The 18395-nt window shown below is 50.3% G+C and overlaps 1 non-coding gene across 1 annotated transcript; it reads right to left on the bottom strand.

Annotated features, from left to right (window-relative positions):
• Nucleotides 1-12965: 12965 nt before the first annotated feature.
• On the bottom strand, nt 12966-13037 carry TRNAT-UGU (transfer RNA threonine (anticodon UGU)). The gene has a single exon. It is a non-coding gene; the product is annotated as a tRNA-Thr (tRNA).
• Nucleotides 13038-18395: the final 5358 nt, after the last annotated feature.

The raw sequence follows: 18395 nt of genomic DNA, 5'->3' as shown, positions 1-18395 counted from the left end.
GGTAGTGTCTCAGTGGCTATACAGACTCACCCACCGAAAGTGCTTGAGCCATTCGTCGACGTCCTCTCCAGGTTTGCCAGAAAACGGGTGTGGTTCCCTGGTTTCCCTGGTGTGGATCCCTGGGTTCCTTGGTGTCCCAGGGTTCCCTGGTGTGGATCTATGGTGTCCATAGGTGTTAAACGCAGCTGTTTGGATTTCGCCGTCAGGGTTTATGATGACTGGTAGTGGCGGAAATCCTGCAATTCTGCGGCTCTGGCGAAGTTCCGGGGATGTGTCTTCCGCCGTACTTGTCCGGTGCTCCAAGGCGTTACCCAGCACTGTCCACTACCTATATTACGGGTGAGAGATGTTTATTGTGCAGGCGGGATGATAGATGGTTGCAGCCATCATCAGGCCTGGCACAGAACACATTCACTTCTTTCTCCTCTACCCAACTTCATCGAAAATCCCGTGTATATATAGATATATATATATATATATCGTAGGGGACTATGCAAACGACGACGAAGCAGCAAGAAACGCAGGCCACAGCGTTGGTGCACACACGCGCCACGAGCTTGCATTTCTTGCAGCTTCGTCGTCGTTCGCATAGTCCCCTACATTGGCCACTGGTGAATAGCGTAGCCAACCTGGCGCCTTAAGGCGTAGTTACTATAGCGGGGTCGTAATACGGCTTCAGGCGGCTCACATGCACCATTTCTCGGCCATGACGTCGTAAGTCATGAGACTGTGTCAAAAGCTCAATCTCGTAATTACCACGATACCACACTAGGGCCTGTGGTATCGTGCCAGTAATTTTGACGAAAAGCCACGAGTGCTCGGTGCAATCCAGAGCCAAACGAGAGCGCTAGTCGTGAAAGTAGAGAGATGTCGGTTGGTGTCATGCCGTAGCTTCTGGTGGCCTTGGTCCTCGGTTGTCAGTGAACGGGCCAATCTTCCGCAATCTTCTGCGTGCCTGGCAACATCAAAAATTGCAGTGTACTCAAAAGGGTCGGGCGTGCATGGAAGGATAGTGTCCAGCGTGCACGATGATTCGTGTCCGTACAACAGAAATAAAGGGGATAACCCTGTTGTCACGTGCATAGCGGTGTTATACGCATACGTGACGAATGGAAGGACAGCGTCCCAATTGGTCTGGTCTGAAGCCGTGTACATCGTCAGCATATCACCGAGAGTGCGATAAATCGTTCTGTGAGGCCATTCGTCTGCGGGTGATATGCTGTCGTCATGCGATGAACCATGTTGCGCTAAGCAAGCAACGCTTGAATGGCGTCAGACAAGAAAACACGCCCACGGTCGCTCAAAAGTTCGCGGGGAGCACCATGGCGAAGAAAAAAGTTGCGCAAGATGAAAAACGCAACTTTCCTTGCGATTACTGCAGGTACTGCTGCCGTCTCCGCGTAACGCGAGAGGTGGTCTACGCCAACAATTATTAGTGTGACGACGAAGACCGAAACTGGCACTCTGGCACAGACGCGCATGCTAGGCGAGGAAGCGAAGAACGAAGTCAGAATAAGAACAGCTGGCCCAGGATCGGGTGTTGTCTCTTGTTCTCTGCCTCGCTCATCACAATGGCGCAGTCGACGAAGAAGAAGTCTTACGTCCCAGCTTCGTCATCCAGGACAGCTGCAATAAGCGCCGCTTGAGGACGGCGTCAAGGCCTCCTCGGCAGCTGTTCACCTGCCGCCACTGCCACTACCATTCGTGGACGGCGTCAAGGCCTCCTCGGCTGCTGCAATACATGTTACCGGTAACATTTCACAAGGACGCCATCCACGCGTCCTTGGCGATAGATTCTGCCGTCAGCGCAAGCCGACAAGTGAACCATCTGAGGGAAGCCACCGGTACGTGTCTTCGTGGTTAGTCGGCAGTGCGGGCTTCTCCATTGAGGAATGCCGTTCACGCTTCCTTGGCAATGGGGTCCCACCCGCCGCTTCAGCTACCCTTCAAACTACCACTAGACGGCGTCTAGGCCTACCCTGGGGTTGTAGGGCATGACCTTATTGACACCCTGCTACCGCTTCGCGGCAGGGATCTGCACCGGCTCCTGTCTTTTGGGAATGCCGCTCACGCTTCCCATGGTCTACATTCCCGTTGCCGCACTCTTTCAACATACGAGCTGCCAGGGAACGCCGTCCAGGCTTCTCTGCTCGTCAACGTCGCCGGCGTGAGTGCTGCAACCGCTAATCATTCGAAGTCCGCGATCACCAACGCTTCAGACTTCACACACGACAGCACCGCAAACCTGGGGCGTACCATCGCGCTACTCCGCGTCAAGACTAATGAACTGACAGCGTATATCTCCAAGCGAGCTCCTACAATGTTGCCAGAGTTGCATGCCACTAACGCCGTGTTGGATGTAGCTGCCTCGCATGATCTTGAGACAAGCCAACTGGAGCAACACAGGCAGCTTTGGCGCACCCTCCTGCAGCTCTCAGACGAGCTCGACGGCGTTGCCTCAGTGATATCCGCATTCTCACGTGCCGCCCCACTATCGCCGTCTACCTACTAACTGCCGGAATTCGACGGTGTCCGGAACGACGCCGACAGCTGGATGGCAACCGTCAATGCGCTAGCAATGCGCGCGGCCTGGACAGAGAATCAGAAATGGTATGTGGCCATAGACCGTCTTCGGGAAGGTTCAGCGGCGTGGCACCGGTATGAAGATTGGAAGCAGCAGTCATGGGTGGAGTGGAGCGTCAAGCTCATAGCTGCTTTCGGTCCGATTCCCTGTGCCACTTGCCCATGTAACTCGACCTTCTCTAAGAACGGAACTCGGTAAAAGCCCGACCTAGAGGATGCGATTCGAGCTCCTACCATCCTGCCATCTCTCGGTGACCAAGATGTAGGGAACAATCACGATCGTGTAACTCTGCCTTGCACAGGAATTTCCGCTGTCGTATTTAGAGCTCCAGAGGAGCACTGGCCCGACGGTGCAGCTGTGTCCGGCGGGTTCCTGATGGCAAGCTTTGCGCAACGCTCCGCAAGACGCCCCAACGCAGGTCGTGTGGTCGACTTGGAGCCATCAGCCCGTATCCTACTGGATGTTCTACCACTTAATGAGACTGGTCTTTCCGCTGAGTCTAAGAACATCCAATCTCACCAGACAGAAGAGGATATGCGTGCGATGCATGAACTGCCTGAACCGGTAGAGTCTCCGATTTTCGGAGCGGCTTCCGTCGAGGATCTCCCGCCAGTACGCAGCATAGCTTCAAGAATCGCTGATTTTACAGGGTCCGGGAGCCCCATAGCGACAACGTTGCGCAATTCACGGACTACACAAGTCACGGCGCAGGAGCCACGCCACAGAAAATTGTGCAGACGGCTGCGTAAGATGCTACTTGTTTCGTTGCCGGATCCACCATTTCCTGCTCTGTTTTCTAAAATGTGGTGGGACAAAGGAAAGCGTTCTGTGATTAACCTGCAACTATGTCGATCCAGTCGGGGCCGCCTGCCAGAACCATCTCCAAGAAAACAACACCACTGCAGGAAACTTCTACCACGAGAATGCCTGCTCAGTCCACCAAAGGAAAACCGGAGTCGAACTAGTTTCTCTGAAAAGTTGCAGCGTGGCCGAGGCTGTAGACTGCCACGCGACAGCCAATGTCGTCCCGCGGAGTCATCAACAAAGGGACCAACCAGGACCCAGTCCCCACTACGACATGGCGAACGACCCGGGCGACATAGCCAGTGTTGGCAACCGGAGACAATTTCGACAAACTTCCAGCGTGGTCGGGGCCGACCACGACGATGCAGCCGACCCCGCCCACCTGAAGAAATGTCAGCTCCTGCAGCTAGCCTCACCCACATGAACATTGTCGTGTGGCCCATCGAAAATGCTTGCAGTCATGGCCGAGTGTGACGACGAAGACTGAAACTGGCACTCTGGCACAGATGCGCATGCTAGGCGAGGAAGAGAACAACGAAGTCAGAATAAGAACTGCTGGCCCAGGATCGCGTGTTGTCTCTTGTTCTCTGTTTCGCTCATCACACCACCTATTTTCAGAAGACGACGTGGGAAGTGGTCCGTATAAGTCGATACCGACGCGGTCAACCGGACGCGCTGGAAAAGGCAGAGGCTGAAGTGTACCGGCAAGGCGTTGAGTTGGGACTTTACGCCGCTGGCATGCAGTACCGGCACGTACGTACTTGTGGACAAATGTGTACATTTCGGGCCAGTAGTACCGCTGACGTAGACGGTTGTACGTTTTGAGAGCGCCAGCTTGAGTACTTTGAGGGTCGTTGTGAAAAGCAGTACAGATTACCGAGCGCATGTGGTTGGGTATCACTAACAGCCACCTCCGACTTTCAGACGTGTAATTCCGCCGATAGAGGAGGTCGTCTCGAATAGCGAAATGTGTGGCTTGACGGCGGATAGTTCTTGAGACCAAATTAGCAAACAGATCAGTCAGAAATGCGAGGAGTTGGGAAATCTAAACATCTTTGCGTTGTTTCGATACCATGTCTGTGAAGTAGATTAGTGTTATGACAGCTGAAGAAGGTGACGAGGAGGTTGGGTCAGCTGGTAGCGGCGAGATGGATAGCGCATCAGCGTCGGAGTGCTTGTGGCCAGATAGGTATACAACACGAATGTCGTATTCCTGTAGGCGAAGCGCCCCACGACCAAGACGCCCCGACAGATCTTTGAGCGATGATAGCCAGCATAGAGCGTGGTGGTTCATGACGACTTCGAAAAGGCCGCCATAAATGTATTGGTGGAACTACGTCAAATCCCAGACAATTGCGAGGCACTCTTTCTCCGTGACGGAATAATTACACTCGGCCTTCTTGAGGGTTCGACTCGCGTAAGCGACCACGTATTCTTGGTATCCTGGTTTTCATTGAGCCAATACAGCACCAAGACCGACACCACTGGCTTCGGTTTGGACCTCCGTAGGCGCATCGGGGTAAATGACGTAGTATTGGAGGTGCTAATAATAACCGCCAAAGCGCGGTGAAGGATTCGTCGCACTCTTTTGAACAAGCAGAAACGCCTTTGGAAGTTGTCAATGGGTTGGTAAGAGGCGCGATGATGGAATTGAAGTTGTGCACAAATCGACGAAAGTATGAGCACAGGCCGATAAAACTTCTAAGCGTCTTGATGGTATTGGGCTTAGGATAGTCGGCCACGGCGCGGAATTTCGCCGAATCTGGGAGAACACCCTCTTTGCAGACGACGTGACCCAGTATAGTGAGCTGATGTGCGGCAAAATGGCACTTCTTGATGGTAATTTGAAGGCCAGCAGATGTGAGACACATGAGAATAGCATGAAGATGAACAAGGTGAGTGAAAAAGTGGCGAGAAAAAACGACGATGTCGTCTAGGTAGCAGAAGCACGTGTTTCACTTGTAGCCGCGAACGATGGTGTCCATCATCCGTTCGAAGGTAGCTGGGGCATTGCAGAGTCCAAACTGCATGACGTTAAACTGATATCAGGTGTTAGAAATGCAGTCTTCGGTTGGTCAGGATCAGCCGTTTGAACTTGCCAATATCCTGAGCGTAAATCTAAAGAGGAGAAATATTCTGCTCCTTGCAAGCAATCGAGAGCATCGTCGATGCATGGCAACGGGTACACATGCTTCCGAGTTATCTTATTGAGCCGGCGATAGTCGACACAGAATCGGATAGACCCATCCTTTTTGCGCACAAGTACAACAGGGAACGACCAAGGGCTCTGCGATGGCTGGTTGACACCACGTTTGAGCATATCGTCGACATGTTCGTTGATAATACGGCGATCTTCCGCTGAAACTCGATATGGTCGTTGGCGTAAGGGAGCATTAGTACCGGTGTCAATGTGGTGCGTGATGTTCGCTGTGCGACCCAAAGATGGTTGAGCGCAATCGAAAGCAGAACGTAACTCTCAAAGAAGGGACAAGAGTTTCCTTCTTAGTGTCGGCGATAGCTCAGCGGCAACAGAGGGCTGGAATGAGTCTGGCGCGGGCAGTGTGGCTACAGGTGGCGTCATAGCCTTAAGCTGGAGGTGAGATGGGGTTCGGTGAACTCCAGAGGGCGCAAGAGGTCAACGTCTTGTATGTTACCCAAACATTCTCCGCGAAGTGAGGTAACTGGCGACGATAGCGAGTTCACGACGAGCATGGCGGTAGCACCGGATTCCACGGTGAGTACGGCAAAGGGCAGGTGTAGGCTATGGCAGCGGGTAAATACGTCAGACGGAGCGAACAAAACAGTTCTAGCAGGAGTGGCCGTACAGGTCGAGGCTACAAGGGAGGATGTTCTCGGTGCTATTTCCGTGTGTGCAACAACGACAAGTTTGTAAGCTTCAGAAAAAGAATCCAGCATGAAGCCAGCACAAAAATTGAATGGCATAAGGTTCACCTTCGATAATGACACGTGCAGTGCACACAGCTGTAGGTTCTATGCACTGCGAGTTGGCCGTGCGGAGCATCAGGCCCGAAAGAGGCGTCATCAGCCTTTTCAACTTGCGGCATAAGGTCTCACAGATTATGGAAACGGCGGCCTCTGTGTTGATAAGTGCTTGTGCGGCGTTCCCCTCAGCATTGACGTCAATAACGATCTGCGGCGAGAAAGATGGAGGCTTTAAGCAGTTCAAATTGTATGCAGCTGTTGCCTCCGGAGCTGCAGCGATCAGTTTCCCTCTTCCGTAGCAGGTCGGCGACGCATAGGTGACAGGGAGCGTCGTCGGGGCGATGGTGACCAATGGTTTGCGTAGGGTCGAGGACCGTCAGTGGTGTACCTTGATGGCGTCCTAGAAGACGACGCCATTGACCTGCCCACGGTGTCAACTGGAGGGGGATCTCGGCGACAGTGGCGGGCGACGTGTCTAGCGATACCACAGGCGAAACAGATGGGCCTATTATCCGGCGTCCTCCAAGCGTCTGAGCGACGGTAAAATGGAGCTGAAGATCTCGCGTTGGGATACGGCTAAGCAATTGGGGTTGTAGGCACGACATAGGGTGGCGTGGCAGGTTGAACACATGGCATACGTTGTTGCGTAGGCCGAGCAGTGATGGCGGCGTACGTGAGAGGCGTAGTGACTGGTGGTTGCTGATGCATCGGTGGAAGGGGCTTAGCGACTTGGGTGCGAATGACGTGTTGGAGGTCCGGTGCCAAAGCTTGCGCGGGCTCATATGTCAGTGGCAGCAGTGACAGCTGGCGCGCCACCTCTTCGTGGACGAAGTCCTTGATTGTCGAAAGCAGCGGCTGCTGATCGGTAGGATGGGCAGCTAGGTGCAAGCTTGCGAGCGTGTCTGGCGTCGTGAGGGCTTGACGAGCGATTGCGCGCTGCCTACGCAATTCATCGATGCTTTGACAGAGGGAGCCGAAGACAGCAATTGGGGGGGGATTTCTCGCGAGCAAAATTTGAAAAGCGCCGTCGTCAATGCCTTTAAAAATGTGCCTGATTTTTCTTCCTCAGGCATGGTAGATTTGATGCGGTTGCATAGATACAACACATCTTCAATGTAGCCCGTGTAGGTCTCACCTGGTTGCTGCGCACGGTGACTTAAACGGTGCTCGGCTTGAAGCTTGCGTGCCGCAGGTCGTCCAAAGACGTCCGTAATAGCAGTCTTGAATGCAGACCACGTAGTAATGTTAGCTCCGTGGTTATTAAACCGCAGTTGCGCCGTGTTCGCAGGTAGAACGTGACGTAGCCCAGATAACTTGGGTCGTCCCATTTATTAGTTGCGCCGACATTGTCGTACCTCGCCAATCAATCTTCGACGTCTGACTCAGTGAAGCCTGTGAAGATAGGAGGGTCTCGTTGACGATACACGGCGCCGCAAGTGACATCGACGGTCGAAGGTCCCACCTGGAGAGGCGTCTCGGTGGCCATGTTCGTGTCACGTAGAAGGGGAAGCTTACGGGAGCGAACTCCTAGGTTTGTACGGGAGTCCACACACCTCCACTGATGTCACGCAGTTTATTTACGTACAGACCTACTAGGAGGCCGAGGAACGCGAGAAGAGCGAGGAACGCCAACAGGCCGAAAATACTAAACAAACGCAAGCTCGGGTCGCGCGTGTGCACCAACGCTGTGGCTTGCCGTTTCTTGCTGCTTCGTCGTCGTTCGCAATGTAGGAGACTATGCGAACGAATGTGGGGGACTATGTAGGGGACTATGCTACACCAGTTATATCGAAGATGTGGTCGACATTTGCCGGCGTGTCAACTCGGCCATGACAGAAGCCGACAAGATCAAACACATCTTGAAAGGCGTGACGGACGACGCATTTCAGATGCTTGTCGCCAAGAGCCCGCAAACGGTAGCGGAAGTGATCCAACTTTGTCAGAGCTATGAGGAGCTCTGGAAACAGCGTGACACCACCCATCGTGCCAACGTGCCATGTGCAACAATCTCCGCTTTAACGTCGCCTGGCACTACTATAGACCACAACACTTTGCTTCTCGTGGTCAAGCAATTTGTACGAGAGGAGGTCGCATGCCAGTTGTCCCTCGTGCCTTATATCTCCGAAAGTGCCCCATCTACTTTAGCGCCATCAATACAGCGAGTAGTCCAGGAGCAAGTGTCCGAGGCGCTACCAGCAGCTCACGCACCACCAGTGGCTGCTCCATTGACCTATGCCGAAGCACTGAACGGAACCCGACGTCCACTTGTCGCGAACGGCCCCGCCTATTTGTCACGAACGCCTACGTCCACGCGCCCCTTTGTCGTACCGACTGAGCATATGTACCAGGCTGCCCGTCCTTTCTACCGACCATCACCTCCGCGCTTTCATCAACCCTTGGCGCACTCAAGACAACCACCCCATATGCTTCGCCTGTGGAATTGCGGGGCACGTGGCAAGATTTTGTTGACGGCGTGGGTTTTTCCTGCGTGACGACGTCAGGCACAACAATTATGCTTTCCCACAACTACTAGAGCCTGATGTATCTGGCGAGACTGCGACCATGGACACATTTTCATCTCGCCGGAACTTCAACAGACACCGGTCGCCTTCACCTCAACGCCGTCTCCTTTCCCCTATGCTACGTCGACCTCGCCCTGTCCCTGAGGAAAACTAGGAGCCGCAGTTCCGGGGGCAAGAACTGCAGATCTTTTGAACTCCACAAGACCTTGTTTTTCGCCGTCCAACGTCGTCGCTGTCTCCGTTGAAGGTATACCTGTTTTTGCATTCGTCGATACTGGCGCCGCATTGTCTTTAATGACTGAAAAACTTTGCCGTCGACTAAAAAAAGTCACAATGCCTCTTCACGACTTCGTTTTTGGGCACTGCGAACGAGCAACGAATTCGCCTTTTTGCTGCATGCAAAGCACGTGTCGCTATTGCTGACGATATTTATGTTGTCGAGTTTGTAGTGCAACCGCAGTGTTCCCATGACATTATATTAGGCTGGGACTTTCTCTGCACTCATCATGCCGTCATCGACTGTGTTCGCGCCGAAGTGGAATTCGCGCCGTTATGCGACGCTGCTTCGCTCGACTCGTCCCTTCCACCAGCAAAAGTTTTCGTTGCCGCTGATACTTCGATACGCCCGTTTTCATCCGCCCTAGTTCCGCTTTCCTAAGACGTCTCTAGTGGCTCAACTGTTCTTTTTACGCCTTCTGAAACCACTGTTTGCCGCAAGTGCTTCCTGATTCCTTTCGCCGTTCTGAATGCTTACGAGGCATCAAGTGCAATTTATGTTTCAAATCCGTTTCCCTCACCTTCCAAGTTACTGTACGGAGAGTGCTTGGGCTTTGCCGATGACATTGATCTCTCGAGTGCACGTGTAGTTCCTGAGCACTCGACTAAGCTACCTATTGACGCTGTTGATTGCTGCGCGTCATCCTCTTCCCCATCATTCACCGACGCAATTTCGCGCTTCATCGACACCAACCTTACGGCCCAACAGCGCACCGACATCATCGCCCTCCTCGAGCGCTTCCGTGCCAGCTTCGATCACCAGCAACTGACTTTGGGCCGTGCTTCCACAGTATCTCACGAAATCGACACTGGCCTTCACGCTTCTTTACGTCAGCGTCCGTATCGGGTATCGGCATCTGAGCGTCGCATAATCGCGGAACAATTTGACGACATGTTGAAGCGAGGTGTTATTGAGCCCTCTAACAGCCCGTGGGCATCCCCAGTTGTTCTAGTCAAGAAAAAGGATCGCTCAATAAGATTCTGCGTCGACTACCGCCGGATGAATAAGATCACACGCAAAAATGTTTACCCGCTACCCCGCATAGACGATGCCCTTGACTGCTTACAAGGCGTTGAGTCCTTCTCGTCACTAGATCTACGTTCAGGTTATTGGCAGGTTCCCATGGCTGAGGCTCATCGCCCCAAGGCGGCTTTTGTTACCCCTTATGGCTTAACGAATTTAACACATGCCATTCGGGCTCTGCAATGCGCCTGTTACTTTCGAGCCCATGATCGACAACATCCTCCGTGGCCTGAAATGGCAGACATGTCTGTGTTATTTAGACGATGTCGTGATATTTTCAAGCGACTTTTCAACGCATCTTCAGCGGCTCGAGACAGTGCTTACTTGCCTCACCTCCGCCGGTCTACAGCTCAACTTGAAGAAGTGCTGCTTCGGCGCTCTAAAACTCCTACTTTTGGGCCATGTTGTATCTAGAGATGGCATTCTTCCGGATCCGATGAAACTCCGTGCCGTTGCCGAATTTTCTAAACCGAAGACCTTAAAAGAACTTCGCAGCTTCCTCGGTTTATGTTCATATTTTCGTCGTTTTATTCGCAACTTTGCCTCCATCATATCGCCCTTGACTGACCTTCTTGGCGGCAAAAAAGGCCTTTCTAGTTGGTCGTCAGCTTGTGATGATGCATTTGCCACACTCCGCCACCTTCTTACGTCACCTTCTATACTGCGACAGTTTGATCCTCTTGCCCCGACGGAAATACACACGGATGCTAGCGGAGTTGGCCTCGGTGCTGTCCTCGTCCAGCGTAAATCTGGATTTGATGAGTACGTCGTCTCTTACGCCAGCCGTGCACTCACAAAAGCAGAAGCCAACTATTCAGTCACCGAAAAAGAGTGTCTAGCCATCATATGGGCCATAGGCAAGTTTCTACCCTATCTTTACGGGTGCCCATTCAGCGTGGTTACAGATCATCACGCATTATGTTGGCTCTCCTCGTTAAGAGATCCCACCAGCCGGCTCGCCCGTTGGGCGCTTCGGCTACAAGAGAACGACATTCACGTCGTTTACCGATCTGGCCAAAAATATTCCGACGCAGACGCTTTGTCCCGATCACCTCTACAATGTAGTGACAAGTCGCCGTCTTCGCCTGCCCCCGACGTATCTGCACTTAGTGTCAGCGACATGCTACAGGAGCAACAAAAAGATCCTTGGATCGCTTCACTTATCAACTTGTTGAGTCGAGCTCTCTCGCAAAATATCCCTAGAGGTATGCGCCGTCAAATACAGCACTTCGTTATCAGAGATAGTTTGTTATGCAGACGGAATTATCTCTCCGAAAGACGCCAATGGCTCCTTGTGATTCCCAGTCGTCTCCGCTCAGACATATGCGCCTCCTTTCACGCCGACCCACAATGCGCCCATGCTGGAGTGTTAAAAACCTACACCCGCCTGTCCCACCGCTTCTACTGGCGTGGAATGTATCGCTTCGTTCGTCGCTACGTACGTTCCTGTCTCGCTTGCCAACGCCGGAAGAATCCTACTCCAAGTTCTCCAGCTCCACTACAACCCTTACCTTGTCCTGCCCGACCGTTTGACCGTGTTGGTATCGACCTGTATGGACCTCTTCCAATTACACCAGCTGGAAATCGCTGGGTAATCATCGCTATCGATCACCTTACGCGCTATGCAGAAACTTCACCACTCTCTTCTGCATCAGCCAGTGACGTCGGTCGTTTCATACTGCACCAGATCATTTTACGTCACGGTGCACCACGTGAACTCCTGAGTGACCGAGGGCGTGTGTTTTTGTCGGACGCCGTCGAATCGCTTCTCAAGGAATGCCAAGTCATTCATCGCACCACCACCGCGTATAACCCTCAAACTATTGACATTACAGAACGATTTAACCGTACATTAGGAGATATGCTGTTAATGTACGTCGCAACCGATCACACCAACTGGGACAGTATTCTCCATTTTGTAACATACGCGCATAATACTGCTGTCCAGACAACCACTGGTTTCTCTCCATACTTCCTCCTTTATGGTCGCGAGCCCTCTTGCACGCTAGACACCATCCTTCCTTACCACCCAGATGTTGTGGAGTCGACGACGATGTCACAAGCTGCTAAATACTCCGAAGATTGTCGTCAGCTTGCCTGCTTCTTCACAAGTGCTGAACAGCAACGACAGAAACACCACCGCGATAGCCCGACGTCTCCGGCTTCTTATGCATCAGATGACCTTGTCTGGCTTCGCATCCCTTCAACCAGCCCTGGTCTCTCAACGAAACTGACGTATAAGTATGACGGCCCTTACCGTGTGGTTAAGCAAATTTCACCCGTCAATTACATCGCCGAGCTGCTAGAGCAGCCCCAAGATCAACGACGCCGTGGACGTGAGACCGTCCACATAGACCGCCTAAAACCGTATTATGATCCCTCTATTGTCTCCTGCCCTTGAGTCACCAGGATGGCTCTTTGCCGGAGGGGAGGAAAATGTGGTGAAGAAGATGAGTGCTACTCAGAAAGGCAGGGGGTATGACTCAGTTGGTGAAGAAGATGACGTTTGGTTGGCTGGGTACTCAGACTGGTTCCGCCATTACCACTTGACGTGTCGTGACCGCTCTCCTGTTTTATAAAAGAGTGCCACTCTAAAACGCCACATTTTAATATATATATATATTTATATATATATATATATATATATATATATATATGAAAAAGAAGTGTATATTTAAAGGCTTGTTTTTTCATGTTTTGACAAAATCATATAGAAATCTAATAGAGAACAATGCCAAGGAAAGTACAGGGAGGTTATTACACCAAATTATGAGGTAAATATGAAGAAAGAAAAGTGGGTAAAAAGATAAGCTGCCGTGGGCAGGAACCGAACCTGCGACCTTCCAATAACAGGTTCGATGCTCTACCACTGAGCTACTACGGCAGCTATCCTCCCAGCCACTTTATCGGGTATATATGTGAATTTAAACGTGGGAGTGTCAGTCAGCACCATCTGTAGTCTTGGCGGCGAGTGTGGCACACTCGCCGCCATGGCTACAAATGGTGCTGTCCTTCCAGCCACTTTATTCGGTATATAAGGGAATTTAAACGTGGCAATGTCAATCAGCACCATCTGTAGCCATGGCGGCGAGTGTGGAACACTCTTTTTATGAGCCTGTGTGGCGTCACGTAACACGGTAACTTATTACGAGCTGGCAGCTTACCAATAGCCCCTCATATATAACCTAAGGCACCAAGTCTGCAAGCACGAGACCCTCGTTAATGAATAGGAAAAAAAGCGTATATTTAAGGGCTCGTTTTTTCGTGTTTAGACACAATAATATTAAAATATAACAGACAAGAATACCAATAATGACAATAATGCCTGCGACCTTCGAATAATGCGTTCGATGCTTTACCACTGAGCTACCATGGCGGCTATCCTCCAAGCTACTTCATGGAATATATATGTGAATTTAAACGTGGGAGTGTAAGTCAGCGCCATCTGTAGCTATGGCAGCGAGTGTCACACACTCTTTTTTAGGGCTCACGATCAACTGCCTTCAACACGTTCGTCTATAAAAATATATGGGGTGCTATGCAAGATCGGCCGAGCATTGCGAAACTCGGCATGTTCCCGGGCACTGGCGACAACCCCTTATGACGACCAGAGCCCGAAAAAGTCAAATTCACCCCTTGCTGCGCTGGGTTTCATTGGTTATGACGAAATGATTCATCGCGTCTTGGACGGTCAACTAAGTTTGGCGGTGTCTTCAAACCAGAGGCATCTTACATTTCTTTGTCGTTCCACTAACTGCAAAGTGCACCAATGCAATACAAGTGTCCGAAACTTTTCGTGACAATAATTTTCAGAGGCACGGGGGGTTTAGATTCATTCGGAAGTCCTTATTGCCTGCAGTAAATCTGTATTACATTAAAGAGCACGGTGGCCTAAGAGATCAGTACTGGTTGAGCGTCTTACGACACCGCCATCGCAGCTAAATCCGAGGCCACGTGTTAAGCATCATAGTCAGCCTGTACATTCTAGTGCGCTGCGCGGCCGGTCCACGTTGTTCCTGTTGTCATCGGCCGCTGGCACGCGAGCACGTGCGGCTGGCTAATTAGCTATTTGGCTGGGCGGTATACTTGGCTAGTTAGGCTAGAATATGTTGTGACCCAGCTTATCACGCCAGGGCATGGTAGGGCTGAGCTAATTGGCCCAGTTGACTTTGACTCAAGAAGACCGTTTAGATGAAACTATGTATAGCTAGAACCTGGCTATATAAAGCATTTTAAGTGATCAGCCAACTAAACAATGGTCTATAACACGGCGTTAATTATGAGTGCACTAAGTAAATTCATGGTAATTGGTCCTTATTTATATGATAACAATAAGTATCCTGCTAATCATGATTACGTTCATTAGTCTCGTACTGCTGCTGGCATTGCTAATTGCGTCCGAGTTAACTGTCTTTAATTTTTTATTTTTTTATTTACAATACTGTAACGCCTTTGTACAGGCCCATACAGAAAGTGATTAGAAAAAGTATGCATGAGCATGGGCGTATAAAAAATGAAAACAAAAGCAGAACGTGGGTTGTCTCAGTAGCTAATGCTTCAGTAATAGATCAAGAACAACGCTAAATATGCAAAAGTTGGATAACACAACAAGAGGAACCATACATTTCCCAAGCTTCTGCAAGCATTCACCTCATTAAGTACTTGTCTATGTACAATCAAGAAATATATCCATTTTGCAATAAATTCATCCACAGAATTAAGTTATCTAAGACTAGACAGCTCAGTTTATAGGTCGTTAAGCGTCAGTCAATCAGTAAAATCAAAATAAAACAGCTGATGCAGTCTTCACTTCGAAGCCGAGCACGCATGTAAGTAGACAACAAACTTAAAAAGCTGCAAAAAGCTAGATTATCACAAGCTTTTCCATGACTCCAGCATTGTACAAGTAATGTAAGCTCACCAAATTATTTTATAAGCAAAGAAGCTGCCAGGCTTAGCGTTCACTGCATCAAACGCTTGACATTCACATCGGCACCATTACAGTCACAAGTTGAACTCGGGCCTTCTTAAAATCAACGAGTTTGTATCCGAGTTCATTCGTCACTCAGTTTGTTGACAGACGCCTGCGGTGAAAATGGGGTACGCCCACCACGTTTGCTCATGCCGAGGAACAGTGCTCACTACCAGCGGCACGATTGATCTATCAGCTTTATCGCACAGACTATCATGTGGCTACAATGTCTCGCTTTAAATTTCACCAGGCGCGTGATGTATCCAATCACAGCCGCGTTGCCGCCATGATGCGGGCGCCCCTGATGACTACCTGTTCTTACATATATATATTTATATATAACAGAACGAAGGGTATACCTAAGGGCTCGTATTTCGGTGTTTTGACACAATAATATTGAGATCAAATAGAAAATAATGCCAAGGAATGTATAGAGGAAGTTATTAAAATAATATAAAGTAAATAGGAACAAAGAAAAGTTAGTGAAAATTTAACTTGCCGTGAGAAGAAATCGAATTTACGACCTCCAAAGTACACCTTAGATGTTCTACCACAGAGCTATCATGGCAGCCATTGCCCCGGCCACTTCACTAGGTTTATCTGTGAATTTAAACGTGGGAGTGTCAGTGAGTGCCACCTGTAGCCATGACGGTGAGTGTGGTACACACTTTTTATGAGCCTGTATGGCGCCACGTAGCACGTGAACCTATTACGAGCTGGCATCTGAGCAATGGTCGCTCTTATACAACCTAACGACACGAAGTCTGCCAGAAAGAGACCCTCGTTAATTAATAAGAAAAGAAGTGTATACCTAAGGGCTCGTTTTTCTGTGTTTTGACGCAATAACATTGAGATCTATCAGACAATAATGCCAAGGAATGTATAGAAAAAGTTATTAGAACCAATGTAAAGTAACTAGGAAAAAAGAAAAGTGGGTGAAAAAATACCTTGCTGGGAGCAGGCATCGAACTTACGACCTCCGAATTATACGTTCGATGCTCCACCACTGAGCTATTACGGCGGCTGTTTCCCAGCCACTTTACTGGGTTTATCGGTGAATTTTTTTGCGTCTCTCATAATCATATAGTGGTTTTGGGACGTTAAACCCCACATATCAATCAATCAATCGGTGAATTTCAACGTGCGAGTGTCAGTCAGCGCCACGTGTAACCTTGGCGGCGAATGTGGTACGCCTTTTTCATGAGCCTGTATGGCGCCACGTAGCACGTGAACTTATTACGAGCTGGCAGCTGACCAATAGTCCCTCGTATAAAACTAAAGGCACTAAGTCTGCCAGTACGAGACCCTCGTTAATGAATGAGGAAAGAAGTGTATACCTAAGAGCTCGTTTTTTACGTGTTTGTACACAATATAAATGAGATCTTACAGACAATAATGCCAAGGAATGTATAGGGGAAGTTATTAGAACCAATGTAAAGTAAATAGATAGAAAGAAAAGTGGGTGAAAAAATAACTTGCTGTGAGCAGGAATAAAACCAAAGACCGCGTTATATGTATGTATATATATATATATATATATATATATATATATATATATATATATATATATATATATATATATATATATTGCCTCTGCGCCGGAGTACTTCCTCTTCTTTACTATATATATATATATATATATATATATATATATATATATATATATATATTGTATTGTGATGAGGGCAGTGGGCATGCAGCTCGAGTATAGAAAAGAAAGAAGTCTTGCTGAGATCGCAGGCTTGCGTGCAGTTAGCGCTTGCGCTAAATGAAGCTCTCGTTCGCCGAGTCAACTCCAGCTTGTTCAACACACCCCTTTCAAGTGATGGAGGTGCGGGGTACTTCTGGTCCTCACCCTGGATCTTCGCAGCCGCACACTCCAACGACCTCCTACAATGACTGATCCAGGGCCATCTCAGGCCGCTACTCCAGATCTGGCACCTGTGCCTGTCTTCTGCGCTGGCGCTCTCCGGCAGCGCGACCCCTCCATATTTGGTGGCACAGAGGACCAAGATGTGGACAACTGCATTACCGAGTATGAAATGGTGAGCGCATACAATAAGTGGTACGCCACCGATAAGCTCACAAACGTGAGTTTTTACCTGAACGACGTGGCAAAACTATGGTACAGGAATCATCAAAGTGATTTCAGTACCTGGTCGGAATTGACAAAAACCCTCGCGGAAGTCTTTGGCCGTCCTGCTGTCCGCCGCCTTCGTGCTGAACAGTGCTTGTGGGGCAGAGTGCAGAGAGCAGATGAACCTTTCACGAGCTACATCGAAAATGTGCTATTTCTCTGCAAGCACGTCGATTCGACTCTGGACGAGGCAGGCGTGATCAAGAACATCATGAAATTAATCGACAACGGTGCATTCCAAATGCTTGCTGCGAAGAGTCCCCAGACGGTCGCCGAGGTGATTCAGCTCTGCCAAAGCTATGATGAGCGGCGTAGGCAGCGCGCTTCTACACGTTGCGCTGCTCAAGACACCGCGGACATCTCATCCCTCGACTATCGCCATGACACCGCCGACCACTCTGCGTTGATGCCACTCATAAAGCAATTCATACGCGAGCAGGTCTCCCGGCAGCTATCTATAATCACAAGAACAACCAAGCCGATGGCACCCTTGTCGCCTTCGCTTCGCCAGGTCATTCAATCGCAAGTTGCCGAAGCATTGCCGCCAGCTCAGGCTCCACCAACTGTGTCCGCACCACTAACGTATGCAGCCGCAGTTGCTCAGCCACGTGCGCCAGCGTCTCCGGCCATCTGCGAAGCTACTCGCCACGTTTATTCGTCGACACCACCTTCCCGCTCGCTGACCGTCCCTACTCCGGCTGTATACGAAACAGATCAGAACGTTTATATGACGCCGCCGCCTGCACGACCATTTACGGTACCTTATTCAACGAACCGTGCCCCTACTGTCAGCCAATGGCGCCCTCCGGATAATAGGCCGATATATTTTTCATGTGGCATCACAGGCCACGTAGCTCGTCACTGCCGTCGTCATAGCTTCCCTTCTCACGACATTGCTGAGGCCTCACATTACATGCCCACCATGGCCACTCAGCCGCGATATACCGTTTCTGCCGACCCACCTCTAGACGTACGTCCCGGTCGCCGACTATCCGGCACAAGCCGTTCACCTACTCTGCGTCGTCGATCTATTTCTCCAATGTTACGTCGCAACAGCCCTCCGCGAGGGAACCTGACGGGCGCAGTTCCGGAGGCAAGAATTCGTTGGCAGCGAAAATTTCAAGACCTAACTG

Source organism: Rhipicephalus microplus, chromosome 2 (assembly GCF_043290135.1).
Source record: "Rhipicephalus microplus isolate Deutch F79 chromosome 2, USDA_Rmic, whole genome shotgun sequence".
Lineage (NCBI taxonomy): Eukaryota > Metazoa > Arthropoda > Arachnida > Ixodida > Ixodidae > Rhipicephalus > Rhipicephalus microplus.
This window is presented reverse-complemented; position numbering and strand designations above follow the sequence as displayed.